This window comes from Lissotriton vulgaris, chromosome 2_1 (genome assembly GCF_964263255.1).
Source record: "Lissotriton vulgaris chromosome 2_1, aLisVul1.2, whole genome shotgun sequence".
NCBI lineage: Eukaryota > Metazoa > Chordata > Amphibia > Caudata > Salamandridae > Lissotriton > Lissotriton vulgaris.
The window spans coordinates 2,039,019,405-2,039,046,441 of NC_141687.1; the positions used below are offsets into that span (position 1 = coordinate 2,039,019,405).

Below are 27,037 nucleotides of genomic sequence, written 5' to 3' on the forward strand. Positions count from 1 at the left end.
CTAATATTTTCCTCCAACGCCTCCCCTTCCCTGCAGAGCGAGTCAGTTTCAAGGCGTGTGAGGTCAGCTTCCAACTGTTGCCACATACCTCCTTGTGCACCAAGACAGTCTCCCCTTATCACAACCTTGAAGGCGTCCCACTCCACCAATGGTGTTGTGGCCGTGCCGGCATTGTTTTCAAAGTACTGATGGATATTAGCAGCCAGTAGGTCACGGAAGGGTGCATCCAATAGCAGGTCTGGTTGCAGCCACCAGGTCGGGATTGGCGGATGGGGATGCTCCCATGACAGTTCCAAGACATGCGGGTTGTGGTCTGAGTGCGTCCGGCCTAAATAATAGACCACCGACACATGCAGGAGCAGAGCATCCGAGAGCATGTAACGGTCTAACCGTACATGCAGGTCATGAGCTCCTGAGTAATAAGAATATCTCCTGTCAAGGGGGTGTTGAGGTCTCCAGGCACCTCTCAAATGCCACTGCGTTTCCCAATTGGACAGTGCCTTCATAGCAAGGTGTGTGTTCGTGCCTGGGAGGGGTGGAAAGGATCGGTCCAAGGACACTATTGTAACCGCCCCCTAGCAGCATGGGAAGGTCGCGCCATGGCACAAGAATGTGTGATAAACAAAAACAGAAGGTGGGTGGGGGCCTAAGGGAAATATTTAAAGACCAGGCATAGATACTTTCCCTAATTAATCATTGACATACACAAAGGGTATCTATGGATCTAGAAAACAAAAGTACCTTATGATGTCACAACAACTGTCCAACTCACAAACAAACTAAAGACTAAGGCAAGAAACATTCAATCAATCTTACCCTAACATCCTATAAAGGATGCCCATCAGTCTCCACTCGGTACCGTCCTTCATCATTTGGGACTCCTTCAAGGACATGTCAAACATGTCACTTTAACACTTCTGCAGTAGCATCGCTCACAAGGTCCTGAGGAAGGCAGGGACTATTTGTTCCATTTCTGCTGAAACATGTCGACCTATAATATCTAGGCAGCTATTCGCTTCAAACTGCCTTATGCTATTCGGTTTATAACTATAGAGGATTGAGCATTAACCTAAATAAAGTATTTGTTGCTCCATCACCCTATTTTTATCTCACCACCAATCACTTATCACATGCACTGCTACCCCATCACCCACTACTAAAACATAATCTAGTAACAACACAAGGATAGGACAACGTACTATTAGGTATATGAAGGATACTCCATCTTCTCCTCAGAAATTACCTAAAGTACGTATGTTTGGCGTGTCCTTGAAGGAGTCCCAAATGATGAAGGGCGGTACCGAGTGGAGACTGATGGGCATCCTTTATAGGATGTTAGGGTAAGATTGATTGAATGTTTCTTGCCTTAGTCTTTAGTTTGTTTATGAGTTGGACAGTTGTTGTGACATCATAAGGTACTTTTGTTTTCTAGATCCATAGATACCCTTTGTGTATGTCACAAGAATGTGTGATACCTTGTCAAGGAATGCATCCTGTTCCGTGTTGGGAGCATATAACGATGCAAGTACTATTTGTCGGCCATCTAGTGCGCCCCTAACTATTACATACCTTCCCTCTGCGTCTACTAGCGTTTGCATTACTGAGTGGAACACCTGCCCTTATATATTAGTGCACCTCACGCAAAGGCCGAATACCCTGTGGCCACATGGGTATCTTGCATCAGGGCGATTTGTATATGATGTCGCTTGAGGTACAAGTAGATTTGAAACCTAAGCGACGGTGAGTGCATGCCCCTCACATTCGATGTACCAATCTTAAATGAAGACATAGCTCCTACAACGCGTCACGTGAACGCGTGTCTGTGACAGCCCATCAAACATAAGCATTGAGTGACTTAGTGGTACACGTCTTACCTAGCATATTGAGACCCAGCACATGACATAGCAAGAATCCACTCATAACAAATGACGTCCCATCAAAAAAAACAAAAAAAGGCATAAGCATAGATAATATCAAAAGGGTGAAAATGCAACAAGCAATCGTCCAAACTTCCAAATGGAGATAACATTCAAAAAGATATGAAGGGGTGTACTGCAAACTGCTCTACTATAATTTACAATCTACGTGACAATCGTCTCAGAGGCTGCCCATTCACAGACAGATTACATTATAGCAAGAGCAAAACACATGCATCAACTTAGGGGCACATATCTGGTGGGCTATGTGCATAGGTATCCATAAAGCAACAACGATATATGTGTTTGGGTCTCATCACCTTCTGTATGAAGTACAGTACCTATCCTGGCAGTGAGTGCACAGTGTGGGGCTATAACAATTTATATCGGAAATGACTATGTGGCCAGCATCATCATGCCTCTGTACATACACCCCAGTACCTTAAGTTGTAGTCCATACCAATACAGGAGTTTGCAATGTTTATGAGATACGGTCCGCCGTCTGCAGGGTGACATCTGGCTGGTCATTCGAGTCCTGGGAATTCTGCAAACCATATATTTGTTTATCGTCACAGGTCAGGTCACGTTTACTGGAGTTTTATGCATCCTCTGTTCTCAGTGAGCCGCCGATTTCTGCTATTGCCTGTAGAGCATCCCGTTGCCCGCTGAGTGTGGACCCATCGGTGGCAAAGGTGGTACCCCATTTGCGTAGCCCTGCGCTCTCTCCGGAGAAGGCGAAACGGACCCCCCAGTTTCGGTAGTGTTGCAGTCGCAGCCCTGTCTCGAGGCCCAGCACTAGTGAAGGTGTCCAGCCAGTCTTCCGCCTCCTCCGAGGTGTTTAAGAAGTGCGTTTTGTCACCATCAACCACACAAAGTCGCATATGGAACAACAGAGAATATTTCAGGTCATTTTGTCGAAGGCACTTCTTCACTGCCATGAATGAGAATCTCTGACTCTGTACCTGAATGGTATAGTCTGGAAAGAACATTACATTGTGGTTGTCAATGTGGACCCATCTTGGAGCTTCCTGTTTTCCTGCAATATGAAGTCTCGATCCCGGTAGTTAAGGATCCGAAGAAGCAGGGGCCGCGGATTCGATCCCATGGGGGTGGGGGGGAGGCCTTGTTGAGACCCTATGAGCACGCTCAATGATGAAGTGTGACGAGAGGGATCCCTCCGGCAGTAGATCTCTGAGCCAGGTCTCTATGCGTGGGGCAGACTCCTTCCCTTCCCATTTTTCCGGTACACCTACTATGCGGATGTTGTTACGTCATGCTCTCCCTTCGGCGTCCTCGGCTCTGTCCTCCAGAAACTCCACACGGTTCAGCAAGTCTTGTACATGCTTATCCGTCTGCGTCACCTGCGGTTTGATGTCAGCCAGCGTAGTTTCCAATGCAGTGGTGCGGTCTGCCAATTTCCGATGATCTCCATGCAGGTGAGTGATGTCAAGAGCCACTTTATCTATTTTAGATTCCAGGGAAGTGCGGGTTTGAGTCATGGTTTCCTCTAAACGTTCCATTGCAGCAAGTACCGCACATCCAGCTTGCTTGTGGTCTGATCCACCGATCCTTGATTCGCCATTTTATCTAATTTGGGCTTGGACGGCAGCAGTATGGCCTGCGCTCAACCTGTTCCGGTCCGCGCTCGGGTGCCGCCGGACATCGGGTGTAAAGTCTGTTAGCCTATGCTGACCGTGCGCCCAGGGAATCAAAGTGCAGCGCCACCAGGATTCGAGCTCCTCTATAGATCCTTCCTCCGCACCGACAGGCCGCAGCCAGTAGGTATCCAACGTCTCTCAACTGAGACAGCGAAGCTTCGCCCACCACTTTCCTGGGTCGCCCCCGCAGTCTAGCCGATCACTGCACTCAACTAACCAGGCCTCGGCAGAGGACGGTGTAGCAGCGCGCTCGGTAGCAGGTGATCAGGCCAGGCCTGGGCCTGCGGGGCATCAATTCGCAGGCATCCATTATCCCAGAAGGTGTTCACAGGGTGCGCCAGGTGCGGCCCGGCCGGACAGCGACAAGTCTGCGTCAGTTGTGCAGCGGCCGCTTGTGTGATGGCACCAGTTTCACCGCTGCTCCAGGCTGCGACAGTACTGGCCCCAAAGTCGTGACCCGGCATCTGCATGGCAACGTCCCAGGAGGGGCGCCAGCCTCATGCGCCTCCTGTAGTAGACACAATAGGGTTGAGGGACATTGAGCTGGTAAAGTACTGCTCCCCAGGAAATGAAAGGAGGGTGTCTCACCCGGGGTGAGGGCAGCTGGAGCTCAGCATGGCATCTTACCCATCAATGCCTTTGATAGTCTCTGGCTGATGACGCTTACCAGTGCTAGTGTAGAGCAGTGGCGCTCAGTGGGCAGTTCCTCAGAAGATGGAGCCCCCTGCCGTTGGGCCACAACACAAATATTATGGTGGCTGCAGCGGCCCGAGCGGCGTCGTCTTGCAGCGTCTCCCCACCTCTCGCCAACTTGAGCATCAAATAGGCTGTGGGTTTCCTAGCCTCCACAGTCCAGCCACCGATGCACAGGGGCTGCCACCGTCCTAGCGCTTCCCCAACGTCCAGGAATATGTGAAGAAAGCGGGGAGGGCTAGTGGCAGCCCTTGGTACATCAGCTGGGGGTGCAATCACAGCGATCTCTCCTTAGCGGCCGCAGTGGTATAATTATCCCAGGCAGACCTTTTCCCCAGCCCATCAGCAGAGGGGAGAGGGGGGAGACCTTCTCGGTTTACTGCACGTTGGTAGCTGCAGCCCGGCCAGGTCAAGTAAGGTCCACCCGCGCCCTCCCAGTCACCGCGGCTGTTAGATTGCGAGTCGGGCGAATACAGAGCCCAGAGTCATGCGGGCGGCACCGCCGGGGCGCCAGCAATTTCTCGGCCTCCCACAGCAGCAAAAATAGGCTCTGTGGAAGGGTGGGCGTCTTCAGCTGGGCACCGGGGGCCGAGGGTCGCTTACAGTACCTCAGCAGGTAGGGCAGCAGCCATGATGGAAATTCGGACAGCGCAGCATACAGCCTCCCCTCTCGTGACGCGGCGGACGGTAGCTGGCTCCGTCTTGGACACAGTAAGGCGTGCGGGTCGCACAGCGGGGCCTCCTCTCCAGCACGCTACAGGTCGGCAAGCGTTGGGGCAGCAATCGAGATCCGTTCCATCAGATGTCTGCTCCTTGTAGCTGCGCCATTTCTCGCGGCCTTGTGGGCGGGGCTAGACCTCGGGCCTGCGTAGCTGAGGCGGCCTGCACCGGGGCTGCGTCGCTTACAGTACCTCAGCAGGTAGGGCAGCAGCCATGATGGAAATCCGGACATCGTCGCATACAGCCTCCCCTCTCGTGACGCGGCGGACGACAGCCGGCTCTGTCTTGAACACAGTAAGGCGTGCGGGTCGCACAGCGGGGGCCTCCTCTACAGCACGCTACAGGTCGGCAAGCGTTGGGACAGCCGTCAAGATCCGTGCCATCAGATGTCCGCTCCTCGTAACTGTGCCATTTCTCGCGGCCTTGAGGGCGGGTCTAGACCTCCGGCTTGCGTAGCTGAGGCGGCCTGCACCGGAGCTGCACCGCAGGCGGCTTAAACAGTAAGGAGTGGCACCGCGAAACCGGGCAGGTTCAAATCGCCACCGCTGCAGCAGGATGATGCCTTGTGTTTATTCTGCTCTGTTGATGGCCCCAGTAGCGACTGCATTCGGAGATATCAGTCTGTTTAGGGGGGCCTCCTGCGGAGCTCTACCCAAACACGTCTGTTTCCACTGCAGCCGTAGCCCCGCCCTCTGAGATGCTACTGATGTTTGGAAAGGTTTCCTGTTATAGCATGCCTGAAGGATCATCCATGCTGCTCCTACATCATACAGGGAATTCCATTAGAGTTTACAAGGTGTAGCAATTGCTGTCCTAGTTTCCACCCATGGTACTGCTCTTCCTCTGTAGTCATGATGACAGTGACAGGATTAAAATGTAACTAGCACTCTAAAAGGAGTTTCTTTATTTATAAAGTTTTATATAGCGCGAACATGACTCGTGTGGGTATCAGAGAGGTTTTTCAGATCATCGGAAGGAAGAACCAGAAAAGGAAACAACGGAGAAACTCCTTTCCCTACACCCAAAGACATTTGAAAGCATTCTATTTCCCTTCCAACTCTGAAAGGGATTTACCCCACCTCTTGCCTGGAGTAAATTACTTAGTTTATATACTTTTCCCTCAAGCTAGAAACTGGGCAGCAACTACCTAGAGGTTGAAGAGCAATGTATGTGTCAAATGGCTACCCCGTGCTGCCTATGGCGATGAACGTGGGTAAAATCACTTCAACTACTTGTGGCATTTTAGAAAATTAACAGCCCATTGAAGTATAGAACTGACACCCAAACTTGAAACATACCCTTAAATATTAGTAGAATCGATTAGGTAGCTGTACCTTTCATTAAAATATTAAGCAGTAGTGCATGCAGATCTAACCCCACCCTCATTTTATTTTCAGAGGTATAGTAATGGCTTATCTGAGAAGGAAGTGATTACTCCAAGACAGAAAATACCTACACTTAATAATCTCCATTTCAAGCATTTCCTCTGCTGCAAGCCCATCTTTTCGACCACCACCCTTTTAAAGCAACTGTTCCATTTCTCACTCTGTTGGCCTCTGTCCTCAAAGAAGCCAGTCTCTCTCTCCAACTTTTCCTCTGGATACCTCTTCAGCTAGAGGCCTGCCTTTCGATCCTATGGGCAGTTTGGGCTTCGGGATTCCTATGGGCTCTCTTTGAACTGCTCTAGTATTTCTGCCCTTATTGCCCTTTCATCATGAAACCTACCTTTTTCCTTCTCCCAATCTGTCCTGTCCTCTATATTTATGATACTTTCATTGCTCTCTGTCTTTTGGCAAGATGCCTTTTGACAAGATGCCTATGGCTAGCTACATGCTGTACCTAGGACAATAACAATGTCTTGGGGAAAGGCGAAACCGGCACTTAGTTACTAGTTTTCCACTTCATGGAGGACCTGGACTGTTCCAATTGGTTCGGAGTCAAAGGTGATTTGCATATGGCGGGGTCCAAACTGAGATGGCATTGTGAGCAAAAAAGTATGGCTTGAGATGCTGCCAGAGCGATTGCCAGTGGCTGAGATTAATTCAAGAATTCCATCTATCACCTTGCAATGGGACAATAACAATCGCTTGGGGAAGACTCACTCCATCTACAAGGCTCCTCCAGTCTTACCTCAGCCCTCCTCAATGTGGCCAAATCCCACGAGAACCTCTGCATCCTGAGGACCTTGAGCATCTGATTTAACCAATCAAAACTCACCCAAAACGAACCAACTTCTCAAACCAACGAATCGCAACTTCTTCAAAATAGTCTCTTCAAAAAACACACTCAGCTGGCCACACTCTGGATGTAATCATTTCCCCACCAGGAGACTACATGGTGACTGAAAATTAAATCTTATCGTCATCTGAAGAGACCACCACTTCAGCTCTTTCATTGTTAACCTGTACACAGGTACCAGTTTCACAATATTAAAGACCAACTATACCTTCCACAGACATTCAAACACATTCAGATTCATCACACAACTATCACCTTCCTGCTTACTTTATATCTCAGTGGTATAAGAGAAGAGAAGGCTATCTGACTCCTCCAAGTAAAGACATCAATGGAAAAAACTAAAATGACTGCAGTGACAAGCTCCGCTTCAAGATTTACACAAGGATCTACAAATTGGCCACAAAAAAAAGCAAAAGCGGCGCCCCTCCCTTTGGCTTAATGCAGCTAGAAAGTACTTTTCAGGAGTCAGGAACGTGAAGCAGGGTCAGGTTAACACCACAGAAAGTGGATAAGTAGAGAAAACAGCTGATGCAGGGAAGAGATAGGTCAAACTACTATTCTGAGAAGCAAGTGACAAGATTAAAGGCTTTAAGAGAGGTTGGAAGTGATGAAGAACAGGGCACTGGAAGTTGGGAATAAGAACTAGACCACAAACCAGATTATTTACTCACTTTAAGGTTGGGCTCACGACTTCTGGTGCAGTCTAGGCAGCAGCAGTATTTAAGTTCAGGTTCAGAACCTGCCCGGAAACTCTCGATTTGGTTGTTTGGCTTCCCAATCCAATCATCACCATTACAGTTCGCTTTATTTTTCTTTGTATTCCTCTTTTAAGAATTTGGAGTATTAGTTGTCACCACAAGTATTAATCACAATACTTGCTAGGGTGAACCACTAAACTTACTAAATAAACCAGATCTCAAGCCCCTGGTAGCTATGACACAAAGCAGACAGGCTAAGCTTAGAGACAATGTGTAAAGGATGTATACAGTATCAACACAATAATAAACTCAAAAGAAATATCCCAAAGGAATTTAGAAAAATAGAGTACAGTTTAAGAAATATAATGACACCAAAATGACAAAAATCCAATGAAGGGAACAAGGGATATACATTTTTAAAGTCTTAAATAAAAAAAGTTGGCATAAAGTGCTAAACGTAAACTCGTGTCAAATGGTCCAGGTGGACCGGAACTCCAATGGGATTTGAGGCTAACTGCAATGAGAGTGGGTTGGCTACAGAATCCAGGTATGACACGGTCAGAATTTTTACCTTGGGTCTCTGAAATTGAAGTCCTATATCTTCAGCAGGTCAAAGCAGCAGCCTGTGGCTGTGGAGGAAGCCATGAGGTCGCCCAGTTGTTGGACGAGTTCCTAGTGAACCGGTTGACTTTTTGGCGGAGACGCTCCAAGCTGGAGAAATTCGAATTTCACGCCCAAATAGGTTCCCAACCAGACAGATAGTTTTGGCACATAGGCCCAGTGAAGATTTCTATATTTACATTTAGTCTCTTTTTGTAAGCTTGAACTCCTTCAGTGGGGCAAGGTGGTAGGCTGAAGCTGAAGTCAGATACCTTCTCTGTGAGGTCCCCCTGAATCGTATTTGCTGCTATGAAAAATGTTTGAGCCGAGGAAACCTGAACCATCAGCCCAGTGGTAACACACCTGAGTCAGATCGGCAGGTTTGTCCTGGTCTTCCCAAGATCTTTGGAGTCAAAACGTTTTACAGTTCCAGGTTTCTTAGGATGTTTTGGAGAGTACACTTTGATACCGCCCAAGGTTCCATAATCTCAGGAGCAGCACTTGGGGGTCAACGCTCACTCCTTATGGAACAACCAACATGGTCCATGGCAGGTCCAGTTGAAACTGGACAGCTGAGCAGTGGCAGGAAAGACATCTTGTATCTTGTAGTTTGTTGTGGCCCTATAACTTTAACAGGAGCTCAGCCTTAAAACCTTTGAAGTCCATTTCTGTGTCCTGGGTACAAAAGGCAGAGCAGGTCCAGTCTTTCAGGGTTCTCTTCAGCCTTCAGACAACAGGATCAATCCTCTTCTTATTTTCCAGATGCCCAGTAGTGTTTTGAGGAGAGTACGGTGGATGCCATATTTACGTCTGCCACTAGCCTGGGGTGACTCTTAGTCCCTCCTTAAACAATAGGGTTGACGTTCTGAGGGCAACCCCACCCACTTTTGCAGCATTTCCTCTGTGCCCTACAACAAACAATCCTGCAATGCTCCTCTTTGTCTAAATCCAATATGGTGAAATCCTTCTTCCATTGTGTACCCTCCCATAGGTGTGGCCAGGGAAATGAGCAACTGCTCCTCTGTGCTCACTCCAAACCAGTGATGTTTGGTATTTTAATAAATATTACAAATAGTTCAAGAATAATATTTCTGTTTACTAGCTGAGGATAACGTTATTACATTTAATATTGCATCCCAGTACTTTCCTATGGAAAAGCAAGCTACGGTGAAACAGGCATTTTTACCGTAAGGGTATGTTTAATATTACATTTCTACGTGTCCTACTTTTGACTACCATGCACCTTAATAAGGTAACCTTCGGAGTGACTTATTAATATTTAAAAAGGAAAGTTTAGACCTGTCAGAAGGGTTTATTTTGATAAAACAAATTACAGTTTAAAAGCTGCTTTAGTCACGCAAAATTGGTAGGCCTGAAGCCACATTTATACTGTCTCTATTGTGGATTGCACAATAGGAGCTGCAGTCCACTTATAACATTAAACTTACAGGCCCTGTGTACAATGTGTACCAAATACAAGGGACTTGCAGGCAAATTAAAAAATGCCAGACAGGCGTATACCAATTCCATCATGCTGAAAAGCAAAGCACAGACACTTTACCACTGATTAGCAGGAATACAGGGCACAGGTTTCTACTACAGTCAACAAAAAAGCAGACTGGGTAAAAGTCTTGGGGCAGACCATGGAAATGTTTGTCATTTCCTACATATCTTTTTCTGTTACCTCATGTTAGCAGAGTTAGGCAAGGCAAGGTCCCTGCAATTGCACTTCTGTGTTTCCTTACCTTCAACACTGCCTTTGAATCTCCTGGCACTATGGAGCTCCACGCCTGTATCATAGTCGGTGTAAGATAGATTCTATAGTCACAACTTGAGCTATTCATCGGTCATTGCGGCACATCAGACAGCTATATATTTCTTTGTGATTAAGAATCACATTCACTACCTAGCTTGTCAACCTCTTTGCTTAACCCAAGAAGCAGACAATTTATTCTGGTGTCTCTTTTCCTCCTTCCCCTTTTCCCCTCATGTTACCTGGTTGATGTGTGTACTCTACGTATTGACAGAGAGGTAGTAGGATTTTTGTCAGCACCACAGTACTTTGTCCAAAGCTTGACAACTGGCTCCTCTCAAACATCCTTAACACTGAGAACACCACTGCTGGGAACACTCTACCACCCTGTGTGAGGCCTTTGAAGACCATTTTGTTGTCACGAAAATTGAATGCCTGGAATACTCTCTCAGAAGTAAGTACCACAGCAACCTCCATCCTCAGACCAAAAGATTATCTCTTCTGGAAGACAACACTTTGCGGCAACCGTTGATTAACAGGTGACATTGATGAAGCGAGGTTCAGAAAGGAATTATATTTTGACTCGCGAAGTTAAACTTCCATAATGACTAATTGTATTAATGAGTTTATGCACGAAAATGTAGAATAAAATACATACATGACACACGGAACTAATTCATATGCTCTATGTTGCACTTGCAAGTATGTTGAAAAATAATGAACTAACCTGGTCTATTGATTTTGTTAACATTAATTGTGGCTGTTTAATTAATGGCATGTGCTTATTTTAAATGTGCTTTTGTCTATGTCGTGTCTTATATGTGGCAAAAGCTCGTGGAGAATCCTGGAGGCCTATAAGAAGACGTTTTGATTATGCTGCTTTTTGTGCTATGGCTAGGTAACATAATTAACCGGGTTAATATTTAGCGAGGGGGTGGGTAACAGAATAATCTTCATTACTCAAATTAATTAATGTTTTGTGTTTCTTTGAATACTAGCCTTCAAGAAAGAGGCTGTGGCCTAGCTTTTTAAAAAGGGTGTTTGGAATCCTGTCATGATGAGCCGAGCACAGCTAAGAAAGTGGAAAAGTTTTGCCACAATGACGTTCATCAGAAAAATAAATAAATGGAACTGTGCAAGATGTGCTCTGGGTTGAATAACTTCAAGGACAGGAAGCGGCAGATCAGCCAAGCTGAGGAAGCAGCGAACTGTTATTTAATAAGATGTTGCAAAATCCTCGGAAGCTAATGTCGCCTGTGAATAAAGGACAAAGACTTTTTAGAAAGGCACAACTTTGGATTGAAAAGGTTATGATCTCATATGGACTGACGGCTGTCAGCCAATAGAAATGCTGGATGACGGAGAAAAAGTATTCTTTTAGTGTGAATTAGTAAGTTTTAGACAGAGAAAAGGTATAAAAACTGACCTTATGTGAGGAGGTCGGTTGGCTTGTTCCCGATTCCTGAAGGGCGTGAAGTGCTGTCACACGTAAGGATAGCTGAACTAATGACTTTTTCCTTTAGGTTTTAATGAGTTTAGTCAGGGAAATAGAAAATAGGGGATGAAACCTTTACTACTTTAATTCTTTGCATGCTGATCTGTTTAAAGTGTCAGTCTAATATGCCTTTATTTGATTAAATGATGCTTTCAAAATTGCTAATAAAAAGATTTCATAGTCTAAAAATGCTCTTTGATAATAAAATTAATCAATTAGATTTTGAAATGACAAGCTGGTCTTGTTTATTCTTAGTCTAGTTACCATCAGTTGATCCATTTACCTAAGTGACTTAATTAAATGTTTCCGTTATATTTTCATGATTATGATGATGACGAACTGCAGTTGTATATAATGTGTAAATAGTTTGTGAATAGTTCAGGTTAATTAGGTCACATGATTCAGTTGCCCAATATTTGTCTCGGTTACTTATGGGCCTTGTGAGAGATTATGATTAATGGTGAGTATCATGGTGTTGGGTAGTGTTGTTGAGACAGATTTTCTATAGGGTCGCTGGATCAATTCCTTGGTAGCAGAGATATGGTTACTATGGTAACGGACATGCTACATGGTAGTAACATAGGATCCATGTCTAAAACATGTCAAGTTTGTTTTCTTGTTATATGTAGTCGAAAGGTTTTTTCCAGCAGTGTGAAAATTCCTGGTTGCCGGCAATAGTGTAGTGTAACAGGTGAAGTTACACAGTGTATTTGTTCTGTTTCAAAATAGTGGTATTGACATATCGCTAGTGTTGTGGACGTACAGCACAAGTTTAGGGATTTTAGGTGTGATAGGTAAAATGTATAGTGAGGGTTGCCTATGAAATCGTAGCTTTGAGTATAGGGACTAAGAGCCTGTTTTAAAACTCGCTGTGAAAAGAGTAATAGGATTTATCCAATCTTGAGTGAAGGGTAAGGAAGCATCGTCTGTTCTTACTGACGAATGAGGATTTTCTATTGGCAGGTTAAGGTCCTACCAAAGATAACCACGCATACATGGTTAGGGTTTTCAGTTTGAATGTGTATAATTGATTTTGTGAGAATAGCGTCGTTTTATTTAGCGAAACAGACAAATGGTTTGTTTTTCTGTAGTTACTAATTGAATTTCATCGAAAGAATTGTCAAAATGGCGCTGTGAAAATATTTTGTAAAGGAGGGGTGAGTTTACAGAGCGAAGACAGCGAAGCTGCAGCGGCAGTATACGTCACAAGGTTCGCACTGTGATTGGTTAACATACGTCACAGCAAGCGCACTGATTGGTTCACATGACCAAAACGAGCTGATAGCTGATTGGTCCTTTCTGAAAACAGTACTTCCATTGGTTGAGCAAGGTAGTGACGTGGCTTAACCTGATTGGCTTGTTAGTGATTTTCGCGCACGGATTGGCTAGAGTAGCGGAACGACAAAGAAATACTTACGATCTTTTCCAAATTAAGCGGAATAGTTTTAAAACATGAGTTATTGGTACAGAAAAGAGGAAAAGAAGCCTACATGGTTTCAGAAATTAAAAAATATATTCAGCCCCGATAAGAAAATTGAAACGCGTGGTGGAAAATTACTTCATAAGTACAAAACACCCGCAGCATATATGGAAGGTGAATATGGTTATCATACTGTCCTTTGGTTTGAAAATTGGATGCAATATACCATAGATGATGATGGTGTATTGACATGGCCAGAAGATGGGTCATTTAATATTAAAGTTTTGAAAAACTTGAGAGAAAAAATGACGGCTCTTGTGCCAAAGCCTAGACCTACTCAATTTGAGGCTTTAGTTGAATGGGAGGATGAGATGATTCAACTCGAGCGAGAAACTAGAGGTATAAAAAGAGGTCCTAAATTAGAAATAAATAGGGAAACTCATGAGGATAGAATGCGTCGATGGAGACGTGCAGACATGTGTGATGGTTTGTACCCAGTAAGAGTGATGATTACTGAAACACCAGGTCAAAAGAATACCCAAAAGAAAAATAATATTGATGAAGAATTAGATGATGCGGTTTTAGAAGAAATTTATACTACAGAACGCAAACCGCCACCTTATCAACCAGATTGTTCATGGTCTACCCCGAGAATTTCTTCAGGAACCTCTCCAAGTGCACCTCCTAGAGAAATTGATGGAAATTCACCTAGTTTAAATCAGAATAATGAAAAATTACCTGAAAGAGTAGGGACAAGAAGTAATTCTAGTTCATCAGGAGAAAACAGATATTATCCTGAGATTCCAGAACAGAGAAATGAATTCTCAAGGAATGTAATAAGAACAGAGAGACTTGGGAATATACCAGAAATTTCGGAATATTTAAGAGCAAAAGAGGAATTAATACAGCAATTAACTAAAGGGATGGAAGCAGTAACAGTACCAGTAACAATTGGTCCTGTTCTACCGGTTTTTGACCAAAGAGAAAATAGACACTCAGCTCCGACTGTTCCATTAAGTGCGGAAAGTCAGAAAGTGGCTGAAAAATTTTATTCAGATTTATCAGAAATACATCGAGAAAAAACAATGCCGGATTTAACTTTTAATCAAAGTTTGTCAAATCATCAGACACCATCTGTTGCAGGATCTGATTTTGGATCTCCAGAAAAGAGCATGAATAAAATAGATTTACCACAGACCCTACAGACCCCTGAATTTAAACTACTTGATGTTGCAAAATTAAAAACAGATTTGGACGAATTAATTATTGGCACAATTGGAACTGACAATTTAAAATTATATCAAGATGATGAATTATTGTTTATTTGCAAAAGCATACAATGGAAAACAAAAAGACAAGTATGATCAATTAGAGGAAATGGCTGCTTAATTAGAAATAGATTTGAGTAGACAGAAACAATTGCAAAAACATTACAGAGTGGATTTTTCTGAAAAAGATATTGAAAATTTGAACACCACAGGTAGGATAACTCATGTAAAAGAATTAATTGTGTTTCTGAAAAGATTAGGTGAATTAAGAAAATGGAGAGTGAAATGGACAAAGAAAAGAGAAGAAGATAAAAGAGAAAGAGTGGAAGTTGCAAATGAGTTTCCTATGAGAGAAATAGCTGGTGGAGGGTGTGTTCCTGTCCCTTGGACAAGACAGGGCATTTTACTGTTTACAAATGATTTTCCTCGGCTGACAGAAAAGCCAGTAGAATGGTATCGCCAGGTAGACAGATTCATTAAAGTTTCAAAAGTTCTGTGGATTGATCTTGATGGATTTTTTGATATTGTTGTCCCATCAGATCTTTGGACAGAATGTAAAATTTCTGTAAGTTGGCCCAAAGAAGAACCAGCTAGAGATAAAATAACAAGTGCTCCTTCAGCAGATGTCATGGATTTGTATGACAAAGTATTTGTGTGGTTGAAAAACAAAATTGCCCCAAAAGAAGTAGATTGGGTTAAAATTGACAGAACAAATCAAGAACCAAAAGAGTCAGTGCATTCCTTTTATGAAAGATTACTGCTGGTATTTAAACAATACAGTGGCTATGAAAAATTAAGTGAGAAAGACATGAGCCACTTCATATACAGGTTTGTTTATGGCTTGAGAACTGAAATTGGTGAAATGATTGGAAATGGAATTGTTGGCTGTCAATCACTTACAGTTGACGACATTCTGATAAAAGCAAAATATTGCAGTGACGAGATAGATGCCAAGCAAAAGAAGCTTAAGGAAAAAGCAATGTGGGCACAGGTGAAGGTAGCTGAACAGCAAATAGCGACCTTAGAAAATAAAAATGTTCACCAGAATCAAGGCAAATGTAAAGGAAATTTCAATAAACCGAAATTTAATGTGAATATTGAAGAGCTCAAGCAGAAGCTCCCATGTTTTAATTGCGGCGAAATTGGACACTGGAAGCGTGAATGTAAGAATCCGCCCAGAAATTTAAAAAATACATCATTAAATCCACAGATGCAGAGTGAGATAATTCAGCAGCAACAGCTACAGCGACAGTTAAATGAAATAAGTCAGCAGCAACAGCTAAAGCGACAGTTAGTGAATCAGCAGAGTCAAATTCCACAACTGCCACTTCCAAACTGTGTGAATGGGCAAAGATACAGTCCTGAAACAGGATTCTGCGGAGGTGAACAGGTAAACAGACCGCCAAGAGTGAATGTGTCAAATGTTTCTCAACAATTTTGGTTAAAAGAAAATGAAGGAAGTGATTCAGAGGATTACTCATGACGGTGCCTGAGAGAGGAAGAAGAGTGTGTGCTTGGAGCCACTCTTGAGGTAGATCAGTTCGGTCAATTTGTTAATGGTAAAGTGAATGATCTAGAAATCACTTTTCTTGTGGACACTGGTGCTACCCGTTCTACTGTTAGATCAGTGGAAATAGAAAACCTTCCTATCTCTGGTAATACAATCCAAGTAGTTGGCGTAGCAAATCAACAGATTAAAACAGATTTAACTGATACAGTTAAAGTCGAAATTGGAAAATTTTAAGATAAACATAGATTTGTAGACTGTAACAGCAGTCCTGTAAACCTATCAGGGAGGGACATTTTATGCAAAATGAATTGCAAAATATATTGCTCACCGGATGGTATTGAGCTTTAAACTTTAGAAGAAGATGGTCTGTACAAGCTAACAAGGCTAATGGTTGAAGAAGAAAATAAACTATTTCCTGCTTTTCATAAAAATAATTTACCTGAAGAACTGAAAGAGTTAATGCAAAAAACTGGGATTTAACTGGAGATGAAATGGGTTTAATGAAACATGTAGACCCAGTGCAAATTACAGTAAAACAAGGAGCAGATTATCCGAATATTCCTCAGTATAAAATGAAAGCCGAGACAATTGAGGGAGTAATTCCTGTAATTGAAAAATTTATAAAACAAGGTGTATTAAAAGAAATTGAGATTATGGGGATCAAAAAGCCAAATGGAACTTACAGAATAGTTCAGGACCTGAGAAAGGTTAATCAGATAGTTGTTCCATGTTGTCCAGTCGTACCAAACCCAGCGGTAATTCTAGATCAGATTCCGCATGATGCAGAATGGTACACGGTCATAGACCTATGTAATGCTTTCTTTACAGTTCCACTGCATCCAGAGAGCCAACAAATGTATGCGTTCAGATTCCAAGATCGCATCTTAGCATGGTGTTGTATCCCTCAAGGGTATACTGAGAGTCCATCTATTTTTAATCAGTTGTTAACCACATCGCTGCTATTGATATTTTCCCCCTGTGCTGGGCCCCAACGATAATGGGTGTGGTCATGACGGAACCATTCCGTCATCAGCACAGCTCAACTGTGACTGATGACGGAATGGTTCTGTCACCAGCATCGAAGGGGTTAAAGAAATCTTTGGAAGATCTAGATTTGCCTGTTAGATCAACATTGGTGCAATATATTGACGATCTTCTGGTGGCTGCAAAAACACGAGAAAATTGTGTAACAGACACCATTACTCTTTTGAATCGTTTGGCAGATGAGGGACATAAAGTGTCGCCAGCAAAATTACAGTTTTGCAAACAAGAAGTAAAATATCTTAGTCACAGGATTGCAAAGGGAATCAGACAAGTGACAGTTGAGAGAATAAAAAAATGATTCGAGCAATACAACCTCCAACAACACAGAGACAAGTCAGAATGTTTCTAGGAATGGTAGGTTATTGTCGTCAATGGATTAGTGGATTTTCAGTAATTGCAAAACCACTGCAGAGACTGACAAAAGCAGACATAAAAGACCCGATTACCATAACAAAAACTGAGTTAGAGGCTTTTGAGCAGTTAAAAAAGAGTTTGTGTGAAGCTCCAGCATTGAGGATGCCAGACTATGATAAAGAATGTGAGCTGTACTGCAGTGAAAGGGAAGGTTGTGCATTATCAGTTCTGATTCAGAGACATGGAAAACTGAGAAAGCCAATAGCTTATTTCTCAGCTGTTCTTGATCCTGTTGCAAAAGCATTGCCAGGTTGCTTAAAGGCAGTGGCTGCAACAAGTGTAAGCCTTGAGCAGAGTGAAGGAATCATAATGGGGTTTCCTGTAAAAGTGTATGTACCTCATTCAGTTGAAATTCTTCTTACCAGAAGCAAGACACAGCATCTGACGAGTAAGAGGTTGACCAAATATGAAAAAGTTATTCTGGGATCAGATAATGTCTCAATTGCAAGATGTGTGAATTTAAATCCTTCCACATTGTTGCCTGATGGTACTATTACTGAAATCAAAAATGAGACTGATGTTGACCACGAGTGCTTGGATGTTTTAGATTACTGCACTAAACCCAGGCAAGACATAAAAGATGTACCCTTGCAGAATCAAACTTTGTTTACTTTGTTGATGGCTCCTGCCTAAGAACAGATGAGGGCATTCTGAGAGCAGCATATTCTGTCTGCACAGTTGCAGGAGTAGTTGAGGGTTCCTCTCTTGAGGGAATTCGTTCAGCTCAAGTGGCAGAATTAATTGCTTTAATTTGTGCATGTGAAAGAGCAAAAGGAAGAAATATTACCATAGTGACTGATAGTCAGTATGGATATGGTGTAGTCCATGAATATGGCCAGCTTTGGTCTCAAAGAGGTTATTTGACTTCTGCGGGAACACCAATCAGGAATGCAAAATTGATCAAGAGATTGATTGATGGCATTCAGTTACCAGAGAAAATTGCTGTTGTAAAATGTGCGGTACAAAAGGGGGTGGTGATGGACGGAGCATCTGAATCAATCAAACACTCACACCCAGCCAAAAGATCTGGGTTTAATCCATCACCCTTCTTTAGCCCACTCTGCCACCCCAGTTCAGACATGGCTATATGCAAATCAGTCTGACCCTGTGCCTCATGGGAACAGTCCAGCCCGAACTGCCAAGCCATGTCTTCCCTGGACCGGAAACAAGCTTCCGAGGACCGGTTTCTGGCATTCCAGCCGTCTTCAGCCCGGCTTGCTTGAATCCAGTGGCAAAGTGAGCAAGGGACTCACGTCTGAGCATACCCTGCCACACTTATGGCGGCCAAAAGCGGTACAAATGTGCAGCTCATAAAAAGGGCGAGGACTATATTACTAAAGGTAATTCCTTTGCTGATGAAATTGCAAGATACTGTGCGAAAAACAATTTTTCAATTAATCGGGAAAAAGACAATGAACATGTTTTGAACTCACTTATGCTAATATCTGTAGTTGAGACATGGCAAGGAGTAAAAGATCTACAAGATGAGGCAAATGATGAAGAAAAAGACACATGGCTAAAAGCAGGTTGCAGACAACGGGAAGAAGATGAGGTTTGGGTTTATAAAGATGACAGACCAGTAATGCTAAATTGCATGATTGCTGACATGGCATGGATGTACCATGGTCCAGGACATTTAGGAAGAGACTCTATGATCAAGTTGTTTAGGCAAACATGGTTTAATCCAAAATTTAGGATTATTGCAGAATCACTTTGCCAGAGAGGTTTGATCTGCCAACAAATTAATCCAAACAGAAAAACAGTTGTGAGCATGGGAACCATAGGACGGGAGGGTGGTCCTTTTACCAGGTTGCAAATGGATTTCATTGACATGCCACCCCACAACAGATTAAGATATGTCCTAGTGATTGTCTGTCTGTTTTCAAGATGGGTGGAAGCGTTCCCAACACGTCACAATGACTCAGTTACTGTGGCAAAATTGCTTTTGAGAGAAATCATACCTAGGTATGGATTTCCAGTTACAGTTGAAAGTGATCGTGGCACACATTTTGAAAACAGATTGCTACAAATGATTTGTGAAGCCCTAAATATAAAACACAAGCTACACTGTGCATACAGACCAGAAGCTTCGGGTTTTGTTAAACAAATTAATGGGACAATAAAAAATAGGATTGCCAAGATGTGCCTAGCTACTGGAATGAAGTAGACAGATGCACTTCCACTTGTTCTAATGTCTTTGAGAAGTACACCAGATAAAAAGACAGGTCTAAGCCCTCATGAGATCCTCATGGGCAGAGTCATGAGACAAGCATTTGTTCCAGTTAATACGCTATTAAGTATTAATGAAAGTGCAATTATGGAATATTGCAAGAACTTGTCTGATGTGGTGACGTCTGTATTTCATCAGGTGGGAACTGATGTGATTTCAAAAGAAAAGGAGCAATCTCATGATCTGTTACCAGGAGACTGGGTGAGAACAAAAGTACACCGGAGAAGAAACTGTTTAGTAGCCAGGTGGCAAAAAGCAAGACAGGTGACATTAGTCACAACAAATGCAGTTAAATGCAAAGGTTTGAAAAGGTGGGTGCATGCGAGTCACACCATTCGTGTACCACCTCCTGATAATCCTGATGAGGATAGTGACACGACAACTAATTCAGACTCTGAAGAAGAACCTGAAGAGAATGCAGATTCTGAAGATCGACAAGAGGGTTGACATCTGGAAGATTCAGATGTGAGTCAGGCATTGAATGAAAAAGATCTAGTGATTGTGATTCTAGATTCTGAAAATGATGAAGATTTGCTAGAAAAGAAGCAGAAAAAGAATCTGAGTCAGAAGAGAATCAAGATCAGGTGAGTATTGAAAAGCAGAATAAAAGCTCTGAAAGCAGGAACAAGAATTCTGAAACTGGGAAGTTAGAAGTAATTCCGGAAGAAGAAGAAGACGAATTACCGAGGACCAGCTATAGGGATGATGTTCCTGACGGAGTGAAACTGCCGAGTAAAGAAGATCCTAGATATAAATTCGAAGTCTCTGAGACTGATTCAGATGAAAGTGATGAAGATTCTGAAATAAGAAAATTCAGAAAAAGAACTTGGAAAGCTGAATGTTACGAAACTGAGCCAAAGAAGAAATTCATAAGAAAAGAAGATAATTGGCCAAAAGAAAATTTAAAATTCAAATTGGTGAACAAGTCAAAAGAGCAAGTTAATGAGATATCAAGTCAAAAGGGTGACTCTGATAAGAAAAATCAAGCAGGAAAGAAAATAGAAGTGATTAGCAGTAGGGGAAAAAGACCATTAAAGCCAAACCAAAAGTACAAGTCCCCTGAGTGGACTTACATAATAATTCCACCGGTAGTGGAAATCAGTAGCAGTAGTCAGGAGAATTTAGAAGAAACCAGTGACAATGATTGAAGTTGTTTTCTTTTAGGTTGAGGTTTATTTTTGGCATAAAGCTGAAGAAAATGTGTTGGGTGACATAAGGTCGAAGAAATTGTGTAAGCTGGAAAAACACATTGATGTAAGACGCAAGGTCGAAGAAAAGCTGTTAGAGGGTTTCTAAGTTTAAAAAAAAAAGGGGAGGTGTATATAAAAAGTATTTTTACATTTTTGTTTTAGAATTTATGTTTTTGATGAAAGTAAAAACTCTTGTAAAAAAAAAAAACTAATAATTCAAGGTGTGCTATTTTTAGAAGATGCTGTAAAATGTCTTCTATTTGTGTGATCCTAATAATTTTGGTTTGGTTGATTTTGGAAGTCATCTTTCCTTTTGGTATAGATAAAGAAGAATACAAAGCTAACATGACAAGTAAAGTAGTAACTAAACAAGATAAACATGATGGCAAAACTAACAAAGTTATTGAGCACAAACCAGAGATCCACCAAGATAGATCTGTTGGTGATTTTTCTAGTAATTCTTTTTCAAGACTTATGTCAGAATATGTAAAAGTTATGGATGTGAAGGACTGTTACGTCTGTGTGAAGCTTCCTGCTTCTGTTTCAGAGGGGGTTACATATAACATGCTTCCCCTTACTTATAGCATTACATGCAGTGTTATAGCTAGTTTGTTCTATCAAACAGGTTTTCTGGAGTACTATTACTCAGATTATGACGACATTTTTACAAATTTGAAAGTTGTAAATAGCTTGAACAAAGTAAGACCTGCTATAAAGATGAGGGAATTCTTTTTAGTAACTAATGAACTTACCTATGAGTACGCTTTTAAAAACAAATTAACCTGCAAAATGAGAGCTGAAGAAAAATCATTTCTAAATTTGGTTGAGGAGAGAAGGGCGATTTACAAGAGAAATGAGATGTTGAAACAAACTAAATCAAAGTTTTGGCAAATTGAGGATGAAAAGCTCAATGGTAGAAATGGATACGCTGCTATTCACATAGATGAACCTGTTAGTGGAAAATTCTGTATTAGAAGAGATAATACTTTGTATGATAATTTCTTTGTGGGTGCAAGTCAATGTGAGGATACTTATCGTATCATAGGGGGATGGGGATTTAAAAGGTAGCAAAGACCCAATTTTTCCTGGAATTTATTTTGTCTGTGGGAACAAAGCTTACTTTAGCCTCCCAGACCATTGGTATGGGACGTGCTATCGTGGTTTGGTTTTTCCAAAACAATTTCATGTGGACAGAAATGCAGAAGGTTCATTCGAAATTGGCAAACATCTGAACAGGTACAGGAGGGAAAGTTTTTCAGAAATTAGGGGTGATATATTTGGTGCAATAATTCCTATGGTGGGAATAACCCTGAATGCAATCAAAATCAGAAAAGTTTCCACAATTGTAGATAGATTGTCCACGGACACTGCAAGTGGTTTCCAATTAGTTAATACAGAAATTGTTGCCATGAGATGTATGGTAATGCAGAACCGTCTTGCATTAGACATTCTGCTAGCAAAAGAAGGAGGAGTTTGTGGGATTTTACATGACCAGCATTGCTGTACTTATATCCCAGGTAAGAGCCAGAATATAGAAATGCTTATTAAAAACATCACTGAATTTCATTCAGAAATAGAACCCCTAGAAGATGACAATTTTTCAGAACGTTTGAGCAAAAGATTTGCAGCAATTGGAAACTGGTTTCGAGAGCTGGGCAGTTCAATCATTGGCAAAATACTTTATCCTGTAATAATCCTAGTCATAGTGACACTTTTGTTAAAAATTAGTTGCATGATGCACAAGAGAAAGAAGTATGTGAGGGAAAAGAGAAGGATTTATAAACTCAGAAAAGAAGAGGAGAAGGAGATAGAATTGGAAGAGTTTCGTAGAGCACAATATGAGAGTTGTAGACAAACTGCTGAGTCAGGAGCTTAGAAAAACTAACACAAAGAGTGTTCAAAACATGTTGTCTTCAAAAGTAAAAATGTTGGTAAAATTTTGGGTATTGTTTGGTGATTTTGAAATCACCAGATGAGGGAGTTGATGAAGCGAGGTTCAAAAATGAATTATATTTTGAATCGCGAAGTTAAACTTCCGTAATGACTAATTGTATTAATGAGTTTATGCACGAAAATGTACTAATCAACCTAGAATAAAATACATACATGACACACGGGACTAATTCATATGCTCTATGTTGCACTTGCAAGTACGTTGAAAAATAATGAACTAACCTTGTCTATTGATTTTGTCAACATTAATTGCGGCTGTTTAATTAATGGCATGTGCTTATTTTAAATGTGCTTTTGTCTATGTCGTGTCTTATATGTGGCAAAGGCTCGTGAAGAATCCTGGAGGCCTATAAGAAGAAGGTTTTTATTATGCTGCTTTTTGTGCTATGGCTAGGTAACATAATTAACCGGGTTAATATTTAGCGAGGGGGTGGGTAACAGAATAATCTTCATTACTCAAATTAATTATTGTTTTGTGTTTCTTTGAATACTAGCCTTCAAGAAAGAGGCCTGAGGCCTAGCTTTTTAAAAAGGGTGTTTGGAATCCTGTCGTGATGAGCCTAACACAGCTAAGAAAGTGGAAAAGTTTTGCCACAATGACGTTCATCAGAAAAATAAATAAATGGAACTGTGCAAGATGTGCTCTGGGTTGAATAACTTCAAGGACAGGAAGCGGCAGATCAGCCAAGCTGAGGAAGCAGCGAACTGTTATTTAATAAGATATTGCAAAATCCTCGGAAGCTAATGTCGCCTGTGAATAAAGGACAAAGACGTTTTAGAAAAGCACCACTTTGGATTGAAAAGGTTATGATCTCATATGGACTGACGGCTGTCAGCCAATAGAAATGCTGGATGAGAGAGAAAAAGTATTCTTTTAGTGTGAATTAGTAAGTTTTAGATAGAGAAAAGGTATAAAAACTGACCTTATGTGAGGAGGTCGGTTGGCTTGTTCCTGATTCCTGAAGGGCGTGAAGTGCTGTCGGACTTTTGACACACGTAAGGATAGCTGAACTAATGACTTTTTCCTTTAGGTTTTAATGAGTTTAGTCAAGGAAATAGAAAATAGGGGATGAGACATTTACTGCTTTAATTCTATGCAAGCTGATCTGTTTAAAGTGTCAGTCTAATATGCCTTTATTTGATTAAATGATGCTTTCAAAATTGCTAATAAAAAGATTTCATATTCTAAAAATGCTCTTTGTCTGATAATAAAATTAATAAAATTAGATTTTGAAATGACAAGCTGGTCTTGTTTATTCTTAGTCTAGTTACCATCAGTTGATCCATTTACCTAAGTGACTTAATTAAATGTTTCCGTTATATTTTCATGTTTATGATGATGACAAACTGCAGTTGTATATAATGTGTAAATAGTTTGTGAATAGTTCTGGTTAATTAGGTCACATGATTCAGTTGCCCAATATTTGTCTCGGTTACGTATGGGCCTTGTGAGAGATTATGATTAATGGTGAGGATCATGGTGTTGGGTAGTGTTGTTCAGACAGATTTTCTATGGGGCGCTGGATCAACATCCATACTCCAAAGAAGTACTACACCGTAACAGACCGAAAAAGCTGACACAGAGGGTAGGTATTAGCATATCTCACTCGTCTTGGCTTCATATCAAGATTAAGCGTGTCTACAATATTTCTGCAAGATGATTTTTTTGAAAAATCGTTATTAGTATTTGATTGTAAAATACAGTTCACATATATAGGCTATCACAGGAATTAAACATCATGCCGGTGGCACCTCATGGCGACAGTTATAGCCACATCCCAGTGTACATGCTATCTGTCAGTTCTGTAGGCAACATAACTGATGTGGGGAGGTACATGTGTATAAAGCATGTGTCCATGAGATGGTCTGTACTGAAGATCAGGCGTGAGCTCTCAACATTAATATTGCTGCAAGATGATAACATCCCTCTGTCTACCATACCTCTCCCCAAGGTCATACTATAAACCCTCCAACATGCACAACAGTGGTATGCATAGTGCTAGTGACTATATTTCTCACTGATCTTCGCTTCACTCCAAACATAAGCATAACTACATACATACTGTATCATGAACGGGGCCACTAGAATTATGCGGCAGGGGAGGGTCAAATTATGCGTCAGGGTTGAGTAAACTATGCGTCAAACAGAGGCAAATTATGCAGCATTCTAGGTCACATTTTCTGATAGCATTACTTCATTAATTTGACATTTTTAAATGTGTTAACACTGTCTGGGCATTAGTTGCTCTTCATTAGTACCCATGTAAAACCCAAATATAGCAATAAGCTACAGAAAAGTGGCAAGTCAACATTTGTAAATGGCCTTCCACTGCGCTGCAACACGTTGCTGCGTTTTTCTAACTTCTGAATCATTTAAGGCAGAAACAAAAAATGTTTTTGTTAAACTCTGCAGATTGTGCGACAGATTATGGATTATGTGACAAATCCAGCAAATCCACAAATATACAAAAATAGCTGCGAAAGCACAATCCCATATTTCCAGTGGCCCAGGTCATGACACTTTCAGCCCATGAGTAAACAGTCTGACAGCAATACCTTTACATGCAGGTTATCCTATAAACCCTCACTCTTGCAGCAAAGCACAACCATTGGAGTTGCTTGCTACCCATCCAATAACTAGTGCTCCATAGCCCTATCAAAGGTATAATACTATTAAGTAAAGCAACAACAACACGGTGCAAATAGTTACAGGTCAAACCCAGTCTAATCAACTGTTCATTTGCTCAAATGAATGTACATTGAGAAAAGAATGTAATTTTGTTATAAGCAATGAACATTTTAAAAACTAAAGTATATTTGAGCCTATCAATGAACAATTGCACAAAAGAATATACATTTCAATCAGTGAATTTCTATTCACAGAAGGAATGTGCATTCTTACAATATTAGCACTGCATACATTTAGATAAGGCAACTAAAGACTTACGTCGTAAACACACCGTCAAAAAGACATGGCCATTCAGGAAAAGTAATATTGTAGGCTTGTTTCCTCTCCTAAACAAACATTGATATTCAGACTCTCCTTACGTTCCGATTATGAATACCCTGGATTAAAATGCCTCCTCCCACTTGACAAAATCTAAGACCTCAGGAATCTGAATTTGTTACGTGTAATGAATAACACTAATTATGAGTTTTACCCAAAACAATGGGACAGAACATGCAGGTTTTACTGCTCTTCGCCAAATCAGCATTGTCCCCCTCCCTGCTCCACCCCCCCCCCTTATTGTAAAGTTTTAAACATATGCACTGCTGTTTTGTACAAGACAGGCAGATATAAACCAGAAATTAACTGTTGTCAAAGTTAGTACCCTGGCCCATGCCTAATTGATCCCCCCCTGCCGTGCAGGGTGAGCCAGGTTACAGGTGGTCCATCTAACCAAGTTGATCGGGAGGGGGTACAGGAGGTCGAGTCAAACACCATCTATTAGGCTGTAAGGCTCCTGATAGCCCCACTAGAGGAAAGGCTGTGTAAGATTGAGGTCAACTTAAAGAGGATCAAGGGCATCGCAGAACCCACTCTAAGAGAAATCCCTCCTACAGTTACTAAATCCTTGGCTAAAAACCACAAGGAAAAGGTTGTTGCTTCAGCTACCCATAAAGAAATGGCAGTTTCAAATACAGTTCATTCGGTTTTACCTGCACCCGTAGCCACCCCCCTTATTAAAGATAAAGTTCTTGCCAATGTTAATAGCCCATGTCAACAAAAACAGATTCCAACACAGGATATCCCAGGAGGGGAGGCCCCCACTACTCAATTCAATATGGGAAAAAAAAATGTAATTTACCCCCGGAGGTCTGTCCACTTGTAGTAGTCCTGGCAGGGGTACCAAAATTGGGTAATAAAAATGAGGTGGAAAGTCCCGTAAAACTTTGGAATAGGGTCACTCATTAGTTAAATGTGAATAGACCTCTTCCCCCGCACCTTGTTGGCAAATACTTATGATCCGAAGGGCACCATGGGTTGGTCACCTGGCTAAAAACATAAGGGGTGATTGCATTTTGATTAATTTCGATAACCCTAGAATTGTTGACTTTATTTGCAACTGGAGATACCCTAGCACAGGTACGACTATTTATTCTCTCCCATTGACTTACTTTTATCCTCCGGGTTATTTTACCCCACAGCTAGATGGCTGGACAACGGTACAGCGAAGAGGGAGGGGACCACCCCCGGGAGGATGGCATATGCCCTCCTTCAATATGGGAAATTTCT

The 27,037-nt window shown here is 41.9% G+C and overlaps 1 protein-coding gene and 1 pseudogene across 1 annotated transcript in view; one reads left to right on the forward strand and one right to left on the reverse strand.

The window, feature by feature from the left end:
* GALK2 (galactokinase 2) overlaps positions 1-27,037 on the reverse strand; it is a 1,370,458-nt gene that overhangs the window by 1,314,490 nt on the left and 28,931 nt on the right. The window lies entirely within an intron of this gene.
* LOC147733702 (uncharacterized) lies at positions 13,224-15,942 on the forward strand (annotated as a pseudogene).